The following is a 23,102-nucleotide window of genomic DNA, read 5'->3' as shown; positions in this document are numbered from 1 at the left end:
GGGGTGGGTGGTAAACTTCGCTCCGCCGACGGAGTTTCTGGAGTTTTGTCACTCTGTGCTCTGCTTCGAATGCAGAGTTTGGCAAAAACTCTGCCTACCACCGGTGGGGCGGAGTTTACCGGCACGCTCACCACTAGACTTCATCCCCCAAACAGTAGTGTGCCAGGTGGCCCCTTTCAAGAGTGGGTGATAAAGGGGGCGGGCCTTTGATGAGGTCTGAGCAATCCCGCTGTGGGAGACTTACTTGCAGCACCAATAAGGGTTCTTGACTCCCAACGACCCTCAGCAGTGTAGGGGACTTCATTTCCCAACCAGTAGTGCATCTGGAGGCCCCTTTACAGAGTGTCGTGAAAGGGGGCAGGACCTTCGACGTGGTCTGAGCAATACTGCTGTGAGGGACTTACTTGTGCAAACAATAGGGGTTCTTGGCTCGCAACAACTGTCAGCAGCCAAGGGGACTTCATACCCCAACCAATAGTGCACCAGGAGGTCCCTTTGCAGAGTGGTAGAGAATGGGGGTGGGGCCTCCGATGAGGTCTGAGCAATCCCGCTGTGAGGGACTTACTTGTGGCAACAATAGGAGTTCTTGGTCCCCAATGATCCTCAGCAGCCAAGGGAACTTCATCCCTCAACCAGTAGCGCACCAGGAGGCCCTTTTGCAGAGTGGTTGAGAAAGTGGGTGGGCCTCCAATGAAGTCTGGGCAATCCCGCTGTGGTGGACATACTTGTGGGTGTTATTTAGTCCCGGGAATGTGGTGGCCCCAGGGGCTCAGGGGTTCTGTGCTCCCTCCCATCAATTTTTCTTTAGCCCTGGGGAGGTGGTGGCTCAGAGTTCAACCACCAAATAGGGCCCCCTCCTTTTTTTAAAAAATGCCCCTTTACCTGGCCCACAAAGGGCTCTATTTAAAACAAGTGCGGGAGCCTGTCCATGTTTCTTTAAAAATAAATGGCACGGATTCATGACTCTGTCGCATTTTCACTGCAAATAGTTTTTTGAAGTGCTTTTTGGCTCTGTCAGGGTCCCTCTGGGAGCCTATGACCAGAGCTAAGGGGTAAGGGTATTCCTACACTGCCCCCTTTTCTTTTATTTAATTTTATTTGAAAGTTTTTTGTGTGACTCGGCTTCAGCCGAGTCCCATGGTGGCTGCCATCACTTCCTGGTTGAAGTGTTGGCAGCAAATCAGATCTCAGCATGAGATTAGGAAGGTTTGCGGAGCCTTCACGTCCCTATATATACAAATTTAAATTTCCTTTAATATCTCCAGACCTACTGAATGGATTTACACCAGTTCACAAAAAGATCGCTTTCTGGACCAACAGCCACCTTTCTGCCAAATTTGGTGTCATTCCGTTCTGCGGTTTGGGCTGTAGTCGTTTCTCGTTTCTAAAATTCTTATGGGAAACACACATTTTTCAATCCATCCGCTTTTTGTCTGACCCTGCATGACAGATTGCCTCGAACCTTTTCATGCACAACAAGAATCACCGGGGCACTTTTTTGAGGGAAAATGTAGTTAGGATTCGTCAATCGGCGCCAAAGATATAGGCAAGTTTAAAACTGCTATTCCCATGGAAACATGGTCCGAACAATAACTAGTTATCGGCGACTGCCAGTTGAGCATATATATATATATATATATATATATATATATATATATATATATATAGAGAGAGAGAGAGAGAGAGAGAGAGAGAGAGAGAGAGAGAGAGAGAGAGAGAGAGAGAGAATGTTTTGTTTTACACTTATCTCTTTATTACCTTCCCAAGTACTAGTTGAGTTGTCTTCTACGCACTCTTACATGCCTTTGTGTATGTATGTAAGAGTACATATGCTGAAATGTTCGAATCCCTACCAGTAAAAGAGCAAATAGGGCATTGCCCTTTTGGTTTATGCCCATTGTTTATGAATATGATGAATGACAATACTGTACATCGCCATTATAGATGTTCTAGGGCTGATTTACAAAGGCATGCAAGAGAACATAAAAGAATATTACAGGAGTACTCTTTGAATTGATCGCAATCAATTTAATCTTTGATACTGTTGGGTGGTCCCTCCAAATTCTTGATGTGGTTAAAAAGCCTCGTACTGTTCTATGTACAAGCAGAACTGAACTAATGTCAATCATGCTGTGAGCTTGACTAGTGTATGGCATGTCTGTAATGGTCAGCATTACCTTGTCTTAGTTACTGATAGAGGGAGGGGCTGCAGTATTTCCAATACTTGCAGCTTATATCATTCTGATGAAATAGTCTCTTGTCTCCCTCCAGTGGCTTATTGGGGTAGGAATGTGGATCACAAAGCCAGTAGGTCTGGCCTTAAGCTGGTGCAAGGGTTATTATGTAATATGTTTACTGCAAGCACGTGCCACAAAAAAAATGAGAAGAAAAAAGAAAACATGCTGTCGCCTCAGCATGGCAGCCAGTTGCTTGCAATAAACATTTTAAATTGTAAAACAATACCCATCATTCAAATGTTTCTTAGAACGGAATGGGTGTCTGATAGCAGACAGGTGTAAGACAAGTATAGAAACCCCTTTTTAGTTGTGATGCACATCACAGAAAAGTATGATACATACTGGTACAACGAAAAGGTACTATTGACCTTGAATTACTTTAACCCGAAGGAAGGCATAGTTTACACACAAGGATGCTTAAAAAAGGATAGGGAAAGAAAAGGAAAAAACACATTGGCAATTAAGTATTGGCCCAATAGCCCTGCAATGAAGAGCACCTCTTATCGCAGTGGATGTGCACATGTGATCAGGCAAAATACTATTGCTCATACTGCAAAAGAGCCAATGGCTGGAGGGGACTGATGCACTGTCAGGGGCGTAACAAAGGGCCCCGCAGTGCGTGGGGGCCTCGAGCTCCAGGGGGACCCCTCAGCACAGTACCATCTACTGAGAGCTCCGGAGTAAGTCCAAAGGGGGCCCCTCGATGCACTTTGCAGGGGGACCCCCTCAAGTTTCGTTACGCCACTGTGCATTGTGCCACGCTGCATGATCTGGCCACCGGCAGCAAAATATGAATAACCAAGGCCACTCTATGTATGTATATTTTATTCATGATTTCCTTGATTGCATGAGCTAAAGCTGTCTCTAAGCCAGACCTAAACAGGACATCCATTCATTTACTTGTTGAGAGGAGCAGCTTTTTACATCATGAGAGGCAAATTAAGTTAGGAACTGAGATTCTGTGAGTGAGGGTGGAGGGAATTTCTTTGTGGGAAGGGTAAAGGCGGAAGGTCAGTGACTCACCAACTATCACAAACAAGTCCATGCCCCAGCCCCTGCCTTGCTAGCGTGAGCCGAGCCCACAGGCTGTGCATAAAGAACATCCAGTTCATAACACACAAAGCGTCAATGCATGCAAAGCCCGGATGCCATGTTTGTGTCCCTCGCCACTGACCCATCCGGTCAGCAGACCATCTCTTCCCTTGTGCATGATGTTATCATAGGTCCTCTAGTGACTCCTCTGTTGTGACTGGTGACTTCAGAATAGAGGGGATTCACTTGTTGTGAGTGAGTCATGGCTGACCCAGTCAGCGCCAACACAATGTTTTGTGGACAAGCGGGCAGGCACTATCCCATGGGACCAAAAATAAAGAATTGCGTGGGTGAGAACTCAACCAGCCTCTTTTTTGAGGCGACACTGAAATTGCATTAGTCATTCTGCCCCTGATTGTGTTCATGTACAAATAACACTGACTGTGTGTGTGACACAACTGAGATGCACGCCACTCAGTGAATAGCAGGTAAAAACACGTGCTGCATATGCATAGAAAATGTGTGGGGGGGTATTATGTTCATTTCAATCTGTACATTTCAGTTTGATAAAGCGATTATTGTGCAGTAAAGAGAAGTCACTGAATTTTAAGGAGACAACCATGGGGTCCTCACCGCTGGACAAGGCTTTCACTCCAGAATGTTGGCTCTACTAGGCAGGGATTTGGATGGATCAAGTAATATCTTTCTCTCCCTCCTCCACTCAAAACACTTCCCAGCCCCGCATCCATCTATGTACACAACAGATGAGTAGACCACAACCCCACCTCAGTCTGTACATGTGACCATCGAGAACCCCGCCAACACCAAGTGATCCTTGGTGCAGGAATTACACATCCTTCTACACAAAAGATAGATCTGTTTTGACCCCGCTCAGGCCTAACAACCGTGGTTAGCTTGTCTACACAATGTGGAGTTCTGCCACAAAGCAGCAAGAAGCCCCTATGTGGATGTTGAGGTGAGAGTGGTGGCCCATTGCCTCCATTGGACACCAACCACTGTGAAGCAAACCTCACTCTTTCTTTCATTCAGTCCATGCCGCACTGATCCCTCCTGGTCAGAGCCCCCAAGCAGAGTACGTCTACTGTCTCAAGAATGCTGTTCAACTGTTAAATCACTTGATGTTTTCTTCTTCCTGACAAAATCTAAGTGAAAATGTCAAGGGGGCTCTTAAATAATACAGGCGAAAACCACCAGCCGACCGGCCTTTCATTCCACTGGGCAATTCCCCAGTGGGCCGGAGGTTTTGACATCCCAGGTCTGTCTTGATGCGTCTGTTGCGTTCCCCAGTTCCGAGAGGTTAATTTCGGCAGGCAGAGTGGCCCTAAGGAGAGCGCGAAAGGGAGAGAAGATCAGAGAAAAAGAGAGGGGGAGAGAGCAGAAGATTGAGAAGAGTTGTAGGGGAAAGTGAGAATGGGTGGATTGAAAGAGAAAACTAGAGTGAGGAGAGGAAGGGAGCAGGGCTGGTTTCGGCTTTTTTGCCAGAGCTGCTTCTGGGTCCCAGCCCGGACTTGAATACCACTATATTTATATAAGAAGCAACAAGGGTTTTTCGAATCTAAATTAATGCTCTAGAGCTATCAACAGCGCCAGGTCTCTCACCCTGTCATGTGTAGGCTGCCAGTTCAGCAGAGGCATTGGCAGTGCTTAATTTCAGCTGGTGGTTTCACCGGCACTTAATCATCAACATCAGCACTTTTCATCAGCACTAGTCAAAGACACATTCATTTTTGGGGAGATTAAGTGATTTGGATGTTGAGCCGACCCGAGACTTGATCGTTGTTCCCCAGCTCCGAAGTCGGTAGCTCTGGCCATAACACCTCATCCTCTCCCCACTTTCATGGTTAGTAGTTGATTCTGTTTTAGGCCGCGCTAAGAGGAGAAATGGGCTGGTTCAAGTTGCCTCATGACGAGAGCCCAGGCACTTATATTTTTAACAAATTAACCACTGGGCACGGAGCATCACCATGCTAGGCCTCGTCTAGGTGGACAGCCTCGGTCCTTGAGAGCAAGTGACGTACTTGATACCCTTGGCCTGTTGCATCTCTATGGAGTGGACAGCAGGCAAAATCTTTGCCTGCTAAAAGTTGCCTAGATTCAGCTGGTGCCGCCTGCTGCATTCTGGCACCGACCATACCCATATGTGCTCCTGCAGTGGAAAGGGGCAGCCTTCCATCACCCTTGCAGCTAGAGTTGTACCATTTAAACAACGTTACAAAATAATTTTCATCATAATAACTATTCTTATCATTTATTCTTATTGTTTTTATTCTTCCTCGCGTTCATATTATTATTATGATTTTGTCATTTACAATAGCTGCAGCAATCATCATAATAATCATTATACTATTAATAATAATAGTAATAATAAAAATAGTAGCAGTAAAAATAATTAGGCCTGGGCGGTAAATTCCGTTCCGCTCGCGGAATTTGCGGAATTTGGGTAATTTCGCGTTCCGCAGAGAACGCAGAATTGCCCAAAATTCCGCGATCCACGGCTTTGCGGAATTTTTTGCTTGTTCGCGCTTTTAAAATGCGTGTTCGCGAGATATTTCTCCCCGAGCACGCAAACAGCGGTCGTGAACAGGAATAAAGCATCACGAACGGGTGGAGCAAGTAATTTTGCATGTTCGCGGAACTTTTGTGTGCTTGCGGAGATTTTTTACCGTTTCGCGTAGCTTTGCGTAGTGCGACTACGCAAATTCCGTCCACCCCTAAAAATAATACTATAATTTCCTCAGGAAGCACTCAGCTCTTTTGAAAGGCTGAACACTATCTTTCTAAACAGCAGCCAAGCGTGCATCATGGCTGTTCCTACTCTTAGATGCCAGGGCCAGGTAGCCAATGCTGGCTGCATTTCAAGGAATGTGGAGCGGTATCCCTAGATGGTTTTCAGTGGTAATAGCACTCCTCGCGATTACAAATGATACCCGGCAGGGGCTTCAGCCCCTTCCCCCCCCCATCGTGTTTGGCTGCCCGGGATGAGACAGCTTCCCGGGCACACACACAGCTGCACCCGAGTACTTCACAGGTCTTTCAAAGACCTTTTGCTTGTTAATAAGGCTTTGATGTTTTTCACCCCTGCTTAGAGCCCCTGCAGCTCCACTCTGCCTTTTGCTTGAAGAATCAGCCCCCCCGACATTTTTTCTTAGCCCCCCCGAAATTTGACTCTAGTTGCGCCTCCGATACCCGGTGTGGTATTATATGGCGGTCAACTCGTACTGATGCCTCTTGGGTGTAAATGGTGTTCTAGGGGTCTCGTTACAGTCTGGCTGCTGAAGTGGGGCGGTAATTCAGGGCCAAGTATTTATGCTACCGGGTGGGATTACCTCCCCCTTCCCTGCCCATCTAAATTATGAGGCCTGGAATAGGGAATAACATGCTGCACCCGGTTTTACTGCTGAAAAACATACGGTAATACCTCTCCACACTTCCGGGTGTGGGGTCCAAAATGTGAAGACGCTTTTGTGGTCCTCTATCTTTCCATCTTTCATTTTTAACTTCTGTCCAAATAAAAAGCAGGAGTCACAATATGCAATAAAACTGTATATTCTTCTCTGCCCTACATGTCTGTCAATAACCTTTTACACGCTGCACTCCAAGACCGTTGTTTAATTCCAGCTGCAGAGTTTGTAGAACGCAGGCCAGGGGCACGTGAACGGGACGCAAAGGTGGGTAAACCGAGAATTTAAGCTTTTTCCGTGTTTTCGTTTCTCCTCACGTTAAGTAAAAGTGACAAAAAGGGAAATGCCGCCATCTGGGCAGATAGACTTTCTTATTGTAATATAACGCGTTTGATTGGCTCTCAGCCGAACCCTGCCCCAGGTCGTCCGGCGCGGGACGGACTCCAAGGGCATCTGCGCGCCAGGATTCCATGCCTCGTGCGCAGATGTGACTGGAAACCCATCTGCTCAGCCTCCAGCGCGCGTGCTGCCACGTCCTTCCGTTCGGGGCCCTTGCACACACAGGCATATATTCGGTATTCCTACACCTCCCTCATAGTCTATAAAGCAGCAGCCAAGGCGCAGGAAGTGAACAGTCCCAAAATAGCCACTTTATAAACTCCTACCCGCTCAACAGGGGCCTCGAGTGGAAAAAATAAATCAAACAACTTAAAAGAGGAGGCAATTTAGCAAACTAAGCTCTTGCCAACAAGCCTGGATGGGAAAGAGTCCAATGCAGAGAATCAGGTCTCAGCCCAAGTCCTTTAACCACCTGTGCGGGAGCATTGGTTGCCATTTGCTTCACTCCTTCCGGTTTCCTTGTCTCCCTACGGCATGGGTACTCACAAACTTTCTCTTGGGGGCCAAATTTACAGTGTGGTTTGTGGCTGAGGGCCGCACCGGTGGGGGCGGGGGCAGTGGGGGAGGAGGCGGGGCTAGAGCAAAAAAAACCTATGACCATGAGGTTGAACACAGGCCCCTTCAGAGGACGCCTTCGTCCACTGAGCCACCAGACCCGGCATTCACACATCTTTATCTATCTATCTATCTATCTATCTATCTATCTATCTATCTATCTATCTATCTATCTATCTATCTATCTATCTATCTATCTATCTATCTATCTATCTATCTATCTATCTATCTATCTATCTATCTATCTATCTATCTATCTATTTATCTATCTATCTATCTATCTCTCACTCCGTCTCCCTCCCTCTCTCTCTCTCCCTCTGTCTCCCTCACTGTGTCTCCCTCTCTCTGTCTCCCTCCCTCTCTCCGTCTCCCTCCCTGTCACCTTCCTTCTCTCTGTCTCCCTCCCTCTCCCTCCCTCTCCCTCTCTCTGTCTCCCTCCCTCTCCCTCCCTCTGTCTGTCTCCCTCCCTCTGTCTCCCTCTTGTCTGTCTCAGTCTGTCTCCCTACCTCTCCCTCCCCCCTCCCTCTCTCCCTCCCTCCCTCTATCTCTCTCTCTCTCTCCCTCTGTCTCCCTCTCTGTGTTTGTCTCCCTTTCTCTGTCTCCCTCCCTCCCTCTCTCTCTCTGTCTGTCTCCCTCCCTCCCTCTCTCTCTCCCTCTCTCTCTCTCTCTCTCTCTCTCCCTCTCTCTCTCTCTCTCCCTCCCTCTCTCTCTGCCTCCCTCCCTCCCTATCCCTCCCTGTCTCCCTCTGTCTTCGTCTCCCTATGTCTCCCTCCCTATGTGTCCTTGTCTCCTTCTCTATCTCTCTCACCGTCTGTCTCACTCCCTCTCTCCATCTCCCTCCCTCTGTCTCCCTCTGTCTCACTCCCTCCCTCTGTCTCCCTCTCTCCGTCTCCCTCCATCTGTCTCACTCCGTCTCACTCACTCTGTCTCCCTTTCTCTCTGTCTTCCTCACTCTCTATCTCTGTCTCCCTCCCACTCTCTCTCCGTCTCCCTCCCTCTCTCTATCACTCTCTCTCTCCCCCTCTGTCTCACTCACTCTGTTTGTCTCCCTTTCTCTGTCTCCCTCTCTGTCTCCCTGTCTCCTTCTCTCTCTCTCTCTCTCTCTCTCTCTCTCTCCGTCTGTCTCCCTCCCTCTCTCCATCTTTCTCCCTCCGTCTGTCTCCCTCCCTCTGTCTCCCTCCCTCTCCCTCTCTGTCTCCCTCCCTCTCTCTGTCTCCCTCCCTCTGTCTCCCTCCCTCTGTCTCCCTCTCTCTCTCCGTCTCCCTCCCTCTCTCTCTCTCTCTGAATCACTGTTTGTCTCCCTTTCGCTCTCCCTCCCTCCCCCTCTGTCTCCCTCCCTCTCCCTCTGTCTCCCTGTCTGTCTCCCTGTCTCCCTCTGTCTTCCCCCTCTCCCTCTCCCTCTGTCTTCCTCCCTCTGCGCACTCTGTCTTCCTCCCCCTGTCGCCTCACCTGCTGCTCTCACTCCCTGCTGCCCTCCGTCACCTCACCCTGCTGTCCTCCTCACCCTTTGACACCTCACCCGCGCTGAGACAGCTTCCGAGAACACACACAGCCGCCGCCGCAACCCAAGTACTTAACAGGTGTTTTAAAAACCATTCACTTGTTAATGAGGCTTTATTGTATTTCACCTCTTCTTAGCGCCCCTGCATCAGGGGCGCTAAGAAGAGGTGAAATTCAACAAAGCCTCATTTACAAGTTAATGGTCTTTAAAAGAAATCGCCCGGGCCCCAGAAGCTCCACGCTGCTGCAACCGGCGATGTAAAAAACACACCGGTATGATGTCTGTAAGGTCCGCGGGCCGCCACGGAAGGCTTGCCGGGCCGCTGGCGGCCCGCGGGCCGTACTATGAGTACCCGTGCCCTACGGATTAGCTGTCCTCTCTCTCTGAGCGGGTAAAGTCAGTGTGCATGCACCCAAAATCAAATGTCAAACTTCAGCAGAGGGCACTCCTGGGGGCATATTTGCAAGCCCCTATTGCCACCACAACCTCACTTTTCAGGACGTTGTGGTGGTGATAGGGGCTTCGCCTTATTTACATGGCAGTGTTAAGCCACTTAACGTGGCTTAATGCTGCCTCGTGAATAAGGCACCCTCCCATGCTATACATAGGGGCCGATTACGATGTGGTCCCCTTTACAGATGGATTGTAATGGGCTGATCCGTTTCCTTTCCGACCGCCTCATCACAAGGTAGGCGGTCCGGAAGGAAACCGAGCGATCATTCCAGTTGGCTTCGAGCCCGTCCGCCAGTCGGAATGCAGTCAGTAATCTCAAGGGCAGGCCTTTCTGCCCTTGGGATTACATGATGCCGGTTTCCGACATGGTTGCCCCAGCAGGGCCCCCTTAGGTTCACGGCCTCCGGTTGGAGTCCGAGGGGGCCCCATCTGCGGTGCCTGCCACGGTGTGCAGGGATGAACCGCACCTCCCTTTTCATCATGGGAGCATACATTACGGCCGGAATGCATGCTCCCATAGTGAAATATAGGAATGCGACCAAACAGTATTCGGTTGCATCCTAATGGGGCAGTTTAGACCGTTGAACGGGTGTCGGTCTGTCCCATAACCGAGGCGGTGTCGGGCGGAGTTATTCCACCTGACATTGTAACGGCCCCCTTAGTGTGAAAGGGGAGGGCAATGGGTGTTGCTGTGGGCGCTCCACCGCAACACCCATTGATTTTGACACTGCCGCATATTTACAAGGGTGGCGTAAATATGTGGCAGCGTCAAAATTAAGAATGTTTAATTTCTCCTCATTTTTGCTGTTTCTATGTGTGTTGTAATTGATCGTGTGCAGGAAGGTGTCCCTTCCTCCACATAAACAATCATTTAAAAAAATGAAGTTTGGCAACTTCTATGTGTGCTGCATTAAGCAGCACACATAGAAGTTACAAAACACCATTTAAAGATTCATGAAGATAAGGACGGTGCACCAAAAACGGAGTCAAAAAAAGCTTCAAATGTATCCAAATATGTCCTCTATTCTTTAAAATTCAACCACAGCCAACGCGTTTCGTTCCATTGGAACTTCGTCAGGGCTGAAAGAGCACAAAGATAAAAACAAAGATAAAAACACTAAATACATTGAACGCAACATACAAACTAATACAAACAACATACATATTACATATATATATTGTCTTTATATATATGTAATATGTATGTTGTTTGTATTAGTTTGTGTGTTGCGTTCAATGTATTTAGTGTTTTTATCTTTGTGCTCTTTCAGCTCTGACGAAGTTCCAATGGAACGAAACGCGTTGGCTGTGGTTGAATTTTTAATTTTTTTAAAGAATAAAGTAAATATTTGGATACATTTGAAGCTTTCTTTGACTTCGTTTCTGGTGCACCGTCCTTATCTTCATGAATCTGTCTGATCCTCAGTGGAGTGAAAGTGCGGCAAGCTCCGGACGGGTGTGCACAGACAAAGGACTTACTTTTTTACTTTGAAATTGAGGTGCTGAACCATGGTCAGCCGCATTGATCCTTTGTAACAAACCATTTAAAGATTGTTAATGTATAGGAAGGGAGACTTCCTGCACATAAACAATCACTCCCCTCAACGCAGGCACCCTTGCACTATGGTGCATGGGTGCCTGCGTTGGAGCTAGGCAGCTACATTTAGCGCCAACACAGGGGTAAAAAAATACAGGGCTGCACCATATTCTTGTAAAGATGGTGCAACCCTGCGTTTCTAAAGTGACAGAGCGTGCCGTTGGCCTTCTTGACTTAACGACATGCTTTGCCACTTTCCTTGTAAATAGGCCCACCGTTGTCCTGGGCTGGAGTACGTTTTCTCATGTTTTTACAATTTTAGGGCTGTAGTAACCTTAAAAATGTAGTTTGTGAATAGAGATGGTTTATTCTTTTGTGTGGGTGTGTTTATACTAACAGGACCCTCTTTAAACTCCTCCCCCCTTCCCATTTAGTAGGAAGTGCTCCCCATTTTCCAATCACTCCCCCTTGTCCTCCCAAATTTACCACTGAAACGTATGGGTGTGATGATCTCTATTACCATGGCTGAGATCTCCTCACAGAAAACATAGGAGAGGCTGAAGTCTCCACCCATAGGTTTGCGAATAGAATTCCTTAGTACACGAGTGTTACAACTGTAGTACTACTTTAAATACTACAAATGTAGCCTGTAAATAGGCTCCTAAGTAGTTATGCATTTTAATAGTTCTGTTCAGGTCTGAGTATAGACTTGTTTATCATTGTTGTAGTCCTGGACAGATGCCATTTACCTTCATCTAAAGCTTCTCTAAAACACAGATCTTTTGTCCTTCCTTGTATTCCATATCCTATCAGTAGCTGCCTCCGTCCATTTCATGTACCAATGTTACCAAGAACATTTGCCTTTAGTTTACTCAATCTCTTATATTTGGATTAGATATCTTTTTTTAAATTCTCTTAAAACTTCAGCTTTATAATATTCAAATGTTACCCTTCCTTATCTTTTTTGGTGGTAATTGCCTAGAAAATCTCTCTTTTGATTGCTATTTGGGACTATATTTTCAGACTGCCATAACCTGGTCAGATCATACAGAAAGCAAATGGCTAAAGATGTGCCATGTGGCAAATAGAATGTTGGCTTCCTTACAGGCATGATGGGTAAGCAATGGCTAAATATATGAAGCCGAAACTTCAACATTCTCCACTATGCCTATGTCCTCCATGGAAGGCGCAGTGGTTTAGAAGAAAAGGAGAAAACATGATCTGGCTATCTGTGGGAACAGGTTCAGAAGAGGGCCTTCAGGATCCTGGTTAGTACTTAAGAAAGAGGTAGCACAATGATAAGTTTGGATATGTAAGTGTTATATTTGTGTTATGGAAAAGACAAGTCTCATAACTTATTAAACTCCAGGGCATCACATAGCCTTGGTGAGCTCTCGTACCAACTAGGAACCGGTGGAGAAACATAGGATGCCTAGGAGCGGTAAGTTAGCAGCAGCAAGATTTAATCACAAGAAACAATGAAAAAACACACAAACAGAGAGAACCATCATTTTCTAAGCTATAGAACCGAAGGAACGTGAAGGGAAGCAAAGCAGCAAAGAGGTGGGATGGGGAGCCAGGTGATGAAGTAAATGGCAAGTTTATTAGCAATACAACAAACATTGCTAGGATGCTTCCCACTGGGCTAAGGGGTTTAAATATGTGTGCTTTCTATGTCAACCTTAAAGTGACACCTAACCAAGAACTGAGTATCTCAAAACTGGTTAGCGGTCTAGTCTATCCTCCTCAACCTCCACTGTGTGATTGTGTGAATTCAATAAGGGAAATGTTGCCAGTATTGCCTCTTACTCTGTGATGCGTCTTTCTTCCCAAGTCCTGCAAGCGGTTGTCACAGCGACAACATCTTCAGATACAGGTTAATGAGTTTACAAGCTGGGAAGACAGGAATTATGTATAACGTTTATGGCCATTATGTCAGATCCCAGTATGATTTACAAAAGCTCTAGCTGAGTCATTAACAAATTCTGTTCTCAAATTATTACAAATAGATACTGCTAATACATTGTAAAATAGGAAAACTATTATTGAATTTCTGTATTCTCTGGATAGAAAGACGGCCTCATCTTATGGCATACTAAAAAGACTATAATGAAAAAAGAAATAAAGAATCTGGATCCAGAAAAAACGTAAAATGTAAAAATGGATGAACAACAGGGTTAAAAAAGAAACCGCCAGAGCCGTATGGAGGCATGCGCTGACCCGGGAGGACTATTGTTTCTTTTGCATATGACCCGGGAGGACTATTGTTTCTTTTGCATATGACCTGGGAGGACTAGTCTACACTGCATTTTTTTTACCTGCAGTGCAGTGCACAGTAAGCCAGTAATCGAGTGAAGCACAGCTGGGCAATGGTGGACTGGATCCTTTTGCTAAAGTAGTATTGGGTCTGTCACAGGGCCATGCCCCACTTGAAGCATTGAAGACAAGTGAAGACATCCTGGCCAGGAGGTTGAGGGAGGGCTGGGCAATGTGGAAAGATGCGTTAGCCCAAGGTGCAAAATTCTTAGGGGCATTCTTAGAGGCGCACAATTTTAGTAGGGACGCACATTTTTCAAAGAAAAGGGGAAGGATACTTGCCCTGCCCCGGGCGCTGGCAACCCACGCTATGCTGCTGGAAAGATGTGCCGAGTCCAGACTGGAGAGAAGGAATCACTGATGGTGACAACCTCGTGCAGTACAGAGTGGTTGGGCTTTGTTGAGGCTGGGCAGCTGAGAGAGGAGATGGACTTAATAGCTCACGCCGGTCCCTTTTAAAGTGGTGGCATAGCATGCTACATAGGCATGGGCTGACCCACACGGTCCAGTTTGGTTTTCTGGTGGTGCAGAGTAGAAGTGTGCCCTGCAGGGAGCTGAGATCAGGAATATATAGCTGGATGATTGCCTGTTGAACTAAAGAGACAGAAAAGCAATATTACTGGAGATAGATAGATGGGACTGCTTTTAAAACTGCTTTAAAAACTAAAACGAACCTATCTTCCGCTTACCTGCACATAAAACTGGCCACATACCTCGCTATTTAGCGAGTTTCCTGGGCTCGCTTTGGGGATTGTGCCACTTTTGGCCGCCATCTTGGTTAGCGCTCTAGCGCTCTGACAGTTGGGGCTTCTTAGGCAGGCTCATACAAGCGCGCAGCGCAACAGATGACACCTTTGGCGTGATTGATGTTTGTTGAAGGCTGTACACTGTAGCTGCTCGTTTGTGTGCCCTTAGCAATACTCCGGCCCCTCCCCTCTCCTAATACGAGGAAAGGTATGTGCTCGCAGTATCTGTTTGTGCACCATTGTATTTTTTATATGTTCTGCAACTGCTTTTAAAACTGCTTTTAAAACTGAAACGAACCTATCTTCCGCTTACCTGCACATAAAACTGGCTACATACCTCGCTATTTAGCGAGTTTCCTGGGCTCGCTTTGGGGATTGTGCCACTTTTGGCCGCCATCTTGGTTAGCGCTCTAGCGCTCTGACAGTTGGGGCTTCTTAGGCAGGCTCATGCAAGCGCGCAGCGCAACAGATGACACATTTGGCGTGATTGATGTTTGTTGAAGGCTGTACACTGTAGCTGCTTGTTTGTGTGCCCTTAGCAATACTCCGGCCCCTCCCCTCTCCTAATACGAGGAAAGGTATTTGCTGGCAGTATCTGTTTGTACACCATTGTATTTTTTCTATGTTCTGCAACTGCTTTTAAAACTGCTTTTAAAACTAAAACGAACCTATCTTCCGCTTACCTGCACATAAAACTGGCTACATACCTCGCTATTTAGCGAGTTTCTTGGGCTCGCTTTGGGGATTGTGCCACTTTTGGCCGCCATCTTGGTTAGCGCTCTAGCGCTGACAGTTGGGGCTTCTTAGGCAGGCTCATGCGAGCGCGCAGCGCACGCGCGCAGCGGGCGCGCCGATGGCGCGCCAGAAGCGCGCCAGAGGCAAGCCCGTCTGCGCCCGTCCGTGCCAGTCTGTCGCCAGCAGCCAAGCTTTCTGGTAGTTCATTACTACCTATAACATCTATCAATAACTCATTGTGCAGTTACTCGCGTGAGTACTTGATGGACCTCAAACCTGTTTGCTGTAAAGCTCTGCCTCATTCCTATCGAATATTGGAGGGTCCTTTCTTATGTCGGATTTGTAAATTTCAGAGTATTAATTGCCCTTGCCCCTCCTTGCTTACTGTGCCACAGTTTGATTGTAAAACTTTATCTGAATACCTAAAGTCTAAGCCTCCTAATCTTTCATCTCCCATAGGGAATATTCGTGAGTGGAGCTGTTTTCTGGCTAATGTTAGATCGCTGTCAAAACATGCCACTGACATATGGGATGTTTTGACTGACTTGAAGCCCGATATAGGTTTCGTTACTGAGACCTGGCTTAAACCTGCCTCCACTCCTGCCATCGCTTTAGCTATCCCGGAGGGTTATCGGATACTGAGACGGGACAGAATAGGCAAAATGGGAGGGGGTATAGCCTTAATTTATAAAGAGGAGTTAACAGCTACCATACTGGATCGGACAGGGACAGAAGCATTCGAATGCCTTGTCTTTAGACTGGATCTCTCTGCACGCTGTAGCTGGAAAGGCGCCTTGGTCTATAGACCGCCTGGTTCTGTATTAGACTTCACCAATCAGCTGCTAGATTTTATTTCTCCTTATATAATTGCCTCACGTACATTTCTTTTGCTTGGAGATTTTAATATCCATAGCGAAGATGTTTCCAATCAAGATGCAAGACTATGCCTGCAAGATCTAGCGGCTTGTGGTTTGGTTAAAATTAACTTTGCTCCTACCCATATTGCAGGTCATACCTTGGATCTTATCTTCGCTAATTCACAGGACTTTAAATGTGGTGAGACTTATCCGCTTATATGGTCCGATCACTCTCTAATACATTTTCTATTTTCTGGTCCTATCGACCATGTCCCTGCTGCAACTAATAACCCAGCCACTCGACAGTATAGACCTTGGCATAAACTGACGACCAATCATCTTTCCTTGCTCTTCTCGAGGTGGGACTGGGATAGTATGCATTGTGATGTCAATCAGCTACTCGATCTTTTTGATTCTAGTGTGATCAAATTACTTGACAAAATAGTTCCTTTGAAACCTCTCACTCACCCACCTAAAAACTCGTCTGTCCTCCGTGAGGAGAAAAGCTCTTGCAAGAAGCTAGAGCGTGTTTGGCGACGCTCGCATAATGAGCAAGCTAAATCTATCTATAAGGCGGCTATAGCTATCTATCACAATAATGTTAAAACGGCTCGTAAAATGCATATTGCATCTATACTGGAGCATGCAGGTAATAACTCTAGAATGCTTTTCCAAATTGTATGTGATTTTACTAATCCTAAATCCTGCGAAACTAGGGATATCTCTTCTCAATTATTATGTGATAGTATCTCCTCCTTTTTTATACAAAAGGTTGAAAAGATTTATCAAAAAATCACTCTTTCTAATACCTCCATCCCTGTCTCTGTTGCAGCTCCATCTGATCTCGCAAGTGTAAATTCTCAATTGCTTACTTTTCCCAATATTACCATCATCGAAGTACAATTACTTCTGGAATGCACCAGATCTGGATCCCCCCTTGATATAATTCCAGCCAAAATTGCTTCTAAATTTGCGGTTCAGCTTGCTTCTCCCTTATGTTCTATTATTAATAGTTCTTTGAAATCTGGCAGTCTCCCACAAAGTTGGAAACATGCTCAAATTATTCCCATCCGTAAAAATCTAAAAATTTCCCCTGATGAATTGACCAACTATCGTCCGATTTCTTTGCTTCCTCTACAGAGTAAGATTACTGAAAAGCACATTAATAAGCATCTATCTGCATTTATTGAGTCCACTTGCGCACTCGATATTTCCCAATCAGGTTTTCGTGCTAAACATAGCACAGAGACTGCTTTAATGGAAGTAACGGACAACATCAGGATGGTTCTGGATCAAGGTCAAGCGGCACTTTTGGTGCTACTTGACCTTTCAGCAGCATTCAATACTATTTCTCATCGAGTTCTGCTGTCCAGATTACAGGGGCTTGGGATTAAAGGACTTGCACTGAAGTGGCTGTCAGATTTTCTGACTAACAGAACTCAGGCAGTGACACTAGGTTCTTCTTCTTCTGCTCCCTCACAAGTTACCAGGGGTGTCCCCCAGGGCTCATGCTTGAGCCCTACTTTGTTTAACATCTATGTGACCCCCCTGGCCAAATTTATGAGGGATCTGGGGTTTAACCCTATCTCTTATGTAGATGATACCCAACTCCTCCTCACCTTCGACAAAAAAAGATCTGATATACAACACATTTTCTCCCAGGGTATGATGGCAATTGCCTCCTGGATGAAAATAAACTATCTCCAGCTAAACTCTGAAAAATCTGAGATTATGTTGTTTGGGGGTGTGGCTATCAGCTGGTCGCCTAGTTGGTGGCCTGAGGAGTTGGGTAAAGCTCCTACTCCTAAGGAGGAGGTTAAAAATCTGGGTGTCAAACTCGATCTTAAACTCACTCTTGAGACCCACATTAATAATACTGTTGGCACCTGCTACCACATTCTGAGTCTGCTTAGGAGAATTTTTCCTCTGCTCCCCATTTCCACCAGGAAGACTCTGATTCAGGCACTGATTATGAGCAGGATTGACTATTGTAATGCCCTGCTACTTTCCACGCATGCAGCCTCACTGGGTAAATTGCAGGTCATACAAAACACGGCAGCCCGCTTGGTAACTGGCTCACCATCTAGGACTCCTTCCTTGCCTTTGTTATCTAAACTGCGCTGGTTACCAGTTAAAAAAAGAGTGGAATTCAAAATGGGCTGTATGATATTTAAGGCTTTGAATAACCTCAGTCCCTCCTATCTTGTCAGGAAACTGAATATCTATACTCCTGGATGCTCACTCAGATCGGGTGCTAAAAGACTTCTCTCGATTCCGAGAATTAACAAGGCCCGCACGGGAGGCAAAGCCTTCTCTTATCTGGCTCTGAGTTTTTGGAATAGTCTTCCTCAACACCTTCGCGCTGAAATGTCCCTCTTTCAGTTTAGAAAGCTGATGAAAACTTATCTTTTCTAATTATAGTGCTAGGATAGTCATCTGTTTCAAGCGCAGAGATACCCCTCGGGGTGATTCAGCGCTATATAAAATCATTAAATAAATAAATGGGAAAATAATATATAATAACAATAGCATCCAGAATTGCACTAAACATATTCAGAAAATTAGGAAAGGTTTCATTCTGGAACATAATTATTTTCAATTATTAATCAATTTACGTTTAGTGTGGCATAACAGCTATGAGATCTGTGTTCTCATCTTCTTATGCAAATCTTAGACTTGGATAACCCTAGAAATGTATACTGCTGTATATATGATCTCTTCATTATTTAAGGCTGGGTTGAGGGGAAATTCAATGAACATGTGAGTAAACTTTATAGTAATTACTGGGGTTTGAAATGTACTGTCACATTCAACTCCAATGAAATAGAAATTTTAGATCTGAGAATATCGGTCTTTGAGCATACATGGAGCCCATGTTTTTTCAGGAACACTGCCTCTGGTAATTCAATCTTCCCAAACATACCTATCAGGGCAATAGGCTGAAAATTGATCAGTGCTGTCCCTTTTATTATTATATTTACAAAACAGTGATGGTTGAAAGGCTTGAATTAATCCCAGCCACTGGTAATCCCTCATGTCGTATCGGAATCCATTGTTCTTTTGTACACAGTGCCACCTCAGTTTGGACCCAGTTATATGCAAATCAGTCTTGACCCTACTCCAATAGGAACAGTTCAGCCCAAACAGCCCAGTCAGGTCCTCATTGAACCGGAACACAAGCAAACCAGGACTGGGTTCACCCTAGCTATAGGCTAATCAGCCAGTTTCAGCTTGGTTCCAGTGATGCAATGTGCACAGGAACCCAATTCTGGGCATACCCGTCCCACTTAGGGCAACACAGTAAGTATACAAAACAGTGACATATGGAATGCTTGAATTAATCCCAGCCACTGGCAATCACTTGGGCCATGTCACAATCCATCTTTATATTGCACATCATGCCACCTCATTTTGGGCCCAGCTATATGAAAATCAGTCTTGACCCTGCTCCAATAGGAACAGTCCAGACAGAACTGCCAAGGCAGGTCCTCATTGAACTGGAACACAAGCAACCCAAGACCTGTTTCGCCCTAGTTATGTGCTCATCAGCTGGGTACACCTTGGTTCCAGTCATACAGTGTACACAGTACCCACGTCTAGGTCCCCTATGTGGGACGGGTATGCCCAGACATGGGTCTCGTGCACACTGTGTAGCTGCAACAAAGCTGTACCCGGCTGATGAGCCCACAACTACCCAGAAACAATCAGAAGGACAACATTCAAATGGGCGCGCAACCAAAACAGGGAGGCACTGCTGAAAAACACCACCGGCAATAACACATTCATACCCCTGACATGTGTGATGATATAAAACACTATCTCTACCGAAGTGAAGAAAGTAGTAAACAAACACTGGAAGATCTTACATACAGGAAACATGGATTGGGAGAGACCCCTATTTTCATTTAAAAAGGCTAAAAGCATGTAAGACAGCCTTGTATCAACCCGCCCACGGTAGACGAATACCCAGTCAAGGACCACAGTACTCAACAGTTGGGTCCTATTGGAGATAACTGGACATTATGCCTGTGGTAATTGCAGTGTTTGCCACCTCACGAGCACCACAAAGTCTTTGAACTTAGAACCAGGCAAGACATGGACGCTAAGGAAACACACCAATTGCAATTCCACCAATGTGGTGTACCTAATAACCGTCCAGTGCAACCTCCAATATGTGGAATGACTACCAGAAGGGTTGAAACACGGATCTGTGAACACCGCAGTAATATGCCGTCCAGGCAAAACATCACAAAAATGACAGACCACTTCTTGAGACCCGGACACACAACTAATGACATGGGGTGGGTGGTCACAGAACAAACTGAACAAGCCACTGTGAACACCGAAGGACTACTCTTGGAAATAGAACAACAGTGGATATACCAGATGTCAACACATAAGACAGGGCTAAATGACAATATCCCGTGGTACACTGTACTGCAACAGCGATAAAGAACTGTGTCCATGACACCTAGACATATGATACACTCACCTGCAACACTTCATTATGATATGCTACGCCATTGCACATGGATAGCTTGTACTACCCATGCAACATTACAGGATAATGCTGTACATAGACATAATGTTCCTTTTCCCCTCATTTTAGATCATGACTAGCCGCCATGTTCTACAATAGTAACACAAACAATTATATAGACCACGTCTGGTCTTTAAGGTTGTCACAAGGGTGAAATGTTGTCCCGTTATGACCAAGCACCGACACAACTAAATGGTGAAAGCAGTGTTCACTTTGTTCCACCCCCTGAAAACGCTTATGTGGGGACCCAAAAATAAGTAGCCTACTCTCAGTTGTCGGCGCAAGGTCACCTCAGAAATATGGGCTTGTCTAAAATCCCACTTCCTGTGTTGCGACTTGCAACATATTTAATACATACATAATTTGTACATACATATTTGGTGGATGGGCTTGTAATAATAATCAGCGCACCTGGGTCACGAGCAAAGTTGTAAATACCCCCATCTCATGATACCTCAGATGGCAGAACCACCAATACAAACCGTCTTTACTGCCAAGCCTGGTCATGCCAACGCGTCTGCGAAGCTGTAGACCTCATATGGCATGTACGGTGAACTATCTGACCGCACGCCAGTCACAGGATCCATCCATGGAGCTGGCTTTCGGCGGTCTTTCAATCTCATTTAGAATTTCACCAAACATACATTTTTACATGTAGTCTTTGTATTGGGGCTCCTCCCGAAAGCATAACCACTCCTTAGAGGGAAGGAGTTTGAAGTACGGAGAATCAATCATAGTCCACGGTGCACTATAAGGCCACATGACAACCTCATGCTCCTCTTATGCGCGCAGCCCCTACTGCGATAAAGAGCCCATAAGTTGAAATATGGCAATCTTTTAATAACTTTGAGGAATTCACATACATGGATGTTTACTATTAGTTCTTTATATTGGGTCCTCTAACCACTCCCTAGAGGGGAGGAGTTCTAGTGGCAGAGAACAAATCAGGCTTAAAGACCTCTTCCAGGCACGTCGTCATGGCGACTCGGAATGCAGAGCCCAATGCCACGTGGGGCACGTACAGCTTAGAATCCTGCAGACTCTGTGCCCAATCCTATGCACAGCTTGCGCTTCCCCAGAAGCGCTGCCGATCAGTTGACTGCAGCACTTAATTGGGCTGATACAGCTTCTCCAGCAAGTTACAGGACTCACTGGGAGGAGTATGAGGTGAATCGAAGTGTGAGATACCTTGATGAAGTAAGCCGGGGGTAGTGGGGGACGGCTGGAAATTACATCCAAGATGCTTTGGACGTATTTGGTTAACCCATATTCTGGGAACGACAAACTTTTAGAGTGTGACGACAGGGTCCACCCCCTCGGAGCAACCCGTGTTGCGAAGAATTCCTACACAACAAGTAGTTCCTGACTCAGGTTACCTTTTTAATAATTATATATGTGTGTGACACATGCCTAGTAACTACCTGCCATCCCTATCACTTAGAGGCATTGCCTACCACATACCCATGGCATGATCTTGAATGTGGTAGTTTATTGTTGTTGTGTGCTGGATGTTCCAGCATGTGTGGGAGATAGTGCATGACCTTGGGCTATGCCAATATTCCATGTGTTTTAAAATGCTACCTACAATACTATACTGTCTCTCTCATTTATATTGTATTACAGAATTTGTCGTAAGTAGTGATTCCTTCACTAATTTGTCGCAAGTAGTGATTCCTTCACTATAAGTTTGAATGCAAGCAGTTGCTACTCGATGATCTAGGCTGGAAGCGAAGCACCCAGAGCGACATTCACACACTGATGACTGAACACTACACTCGCCTATATGAGACCCATCTGACGGGCAACGCCCAGGACGTGGGGTCCTTTTCGGACACTGCGGAGTTCCCACTCTTACAGTGGAACAGTCCCTGGAGCTGGACTCCCCCCTAGAAGAAAACGAAATACGAGATGCAATGTGGTCCTTGTCCTCCAGTAAAACGCCGGGACCGGATGACCTTCAGGACTTGTTTTTCAAAACCTATGTGGAATATTTAGTGCCACATCTCCATTCAATGTACTCACAGGCAATCTCAGATAGGACTCTGCCCCCAACCATGCGCACCGCTAATGTGGTATCTTTGTTGAAACCTGGTAAAGACCCCACGTCCCCCGGCTCCTATCGGCCGATTGCAAAATTGAACACGGATTATAAGATCCTGGCAAAAGTCCTAGCCAATCAACTGGCCCCGCTATTCCCTGATCTAGTCCATTCTGACCAGAATGGCTTCGTTCCGCAGGTAATACTGCCTTGAACATTTATCGCTACTTTCGGGTGGCGGAATATGCCCTGATCGGCTGGCTAACGCTCAGGCAGCATGGTGTTGGACCTTGAGAAGGCCTTTGATTCGCTGGTTTGGAATTTCCTCTTTGCCGTTCTGGTTCGTTTTGTGGTTGGTCCCTATTTCCTTAGTTTGGTGCAACTGCTGTATCGTAATCCATCGGTCCGGATTCGGATGGAGCCCTATGTCTCAGACCCGATTCGGGTGCGGCGTGGAATCCGACAGGGATGCCCGTTGTCCGCGCTTTTGTTCAAATTGGCAGTGGAGCCGCTGGCGGCCCATAGCCGCACTCATGTTGACATGGGGATTGCGCTGGGAGATGGTGCTCACACCATTTCGCTATACACAAATGACCTGCTGTTATATGCTCGGGACCTCCATATTATCCCCCCCTCACTTGATCGAGCCCTTAGCCATTTTGCGCGTGTCTCGGGATTGCGAGTTAATCCAGCAAAATTCATACTTTCTCCGTTCTTGGCGGATGACACCTGTG

Source organism: Triturus cristatus, chromosome 9 (genome assembly GCF_964204655.1).
Source record: "Triturus cristatus chromosome 9, aTriCri1.1, whole genome shotgun sequence".
Classification (NCBI taxonomy): domain Eukaryota; kingdom Metazoa; phylum Chordata; class Amphibia; order Caudata; family Salamandridae; genus Triturus; species Triturus cristatus.
Note: the sequence above shows the minus strand (reverse complement) of the source record.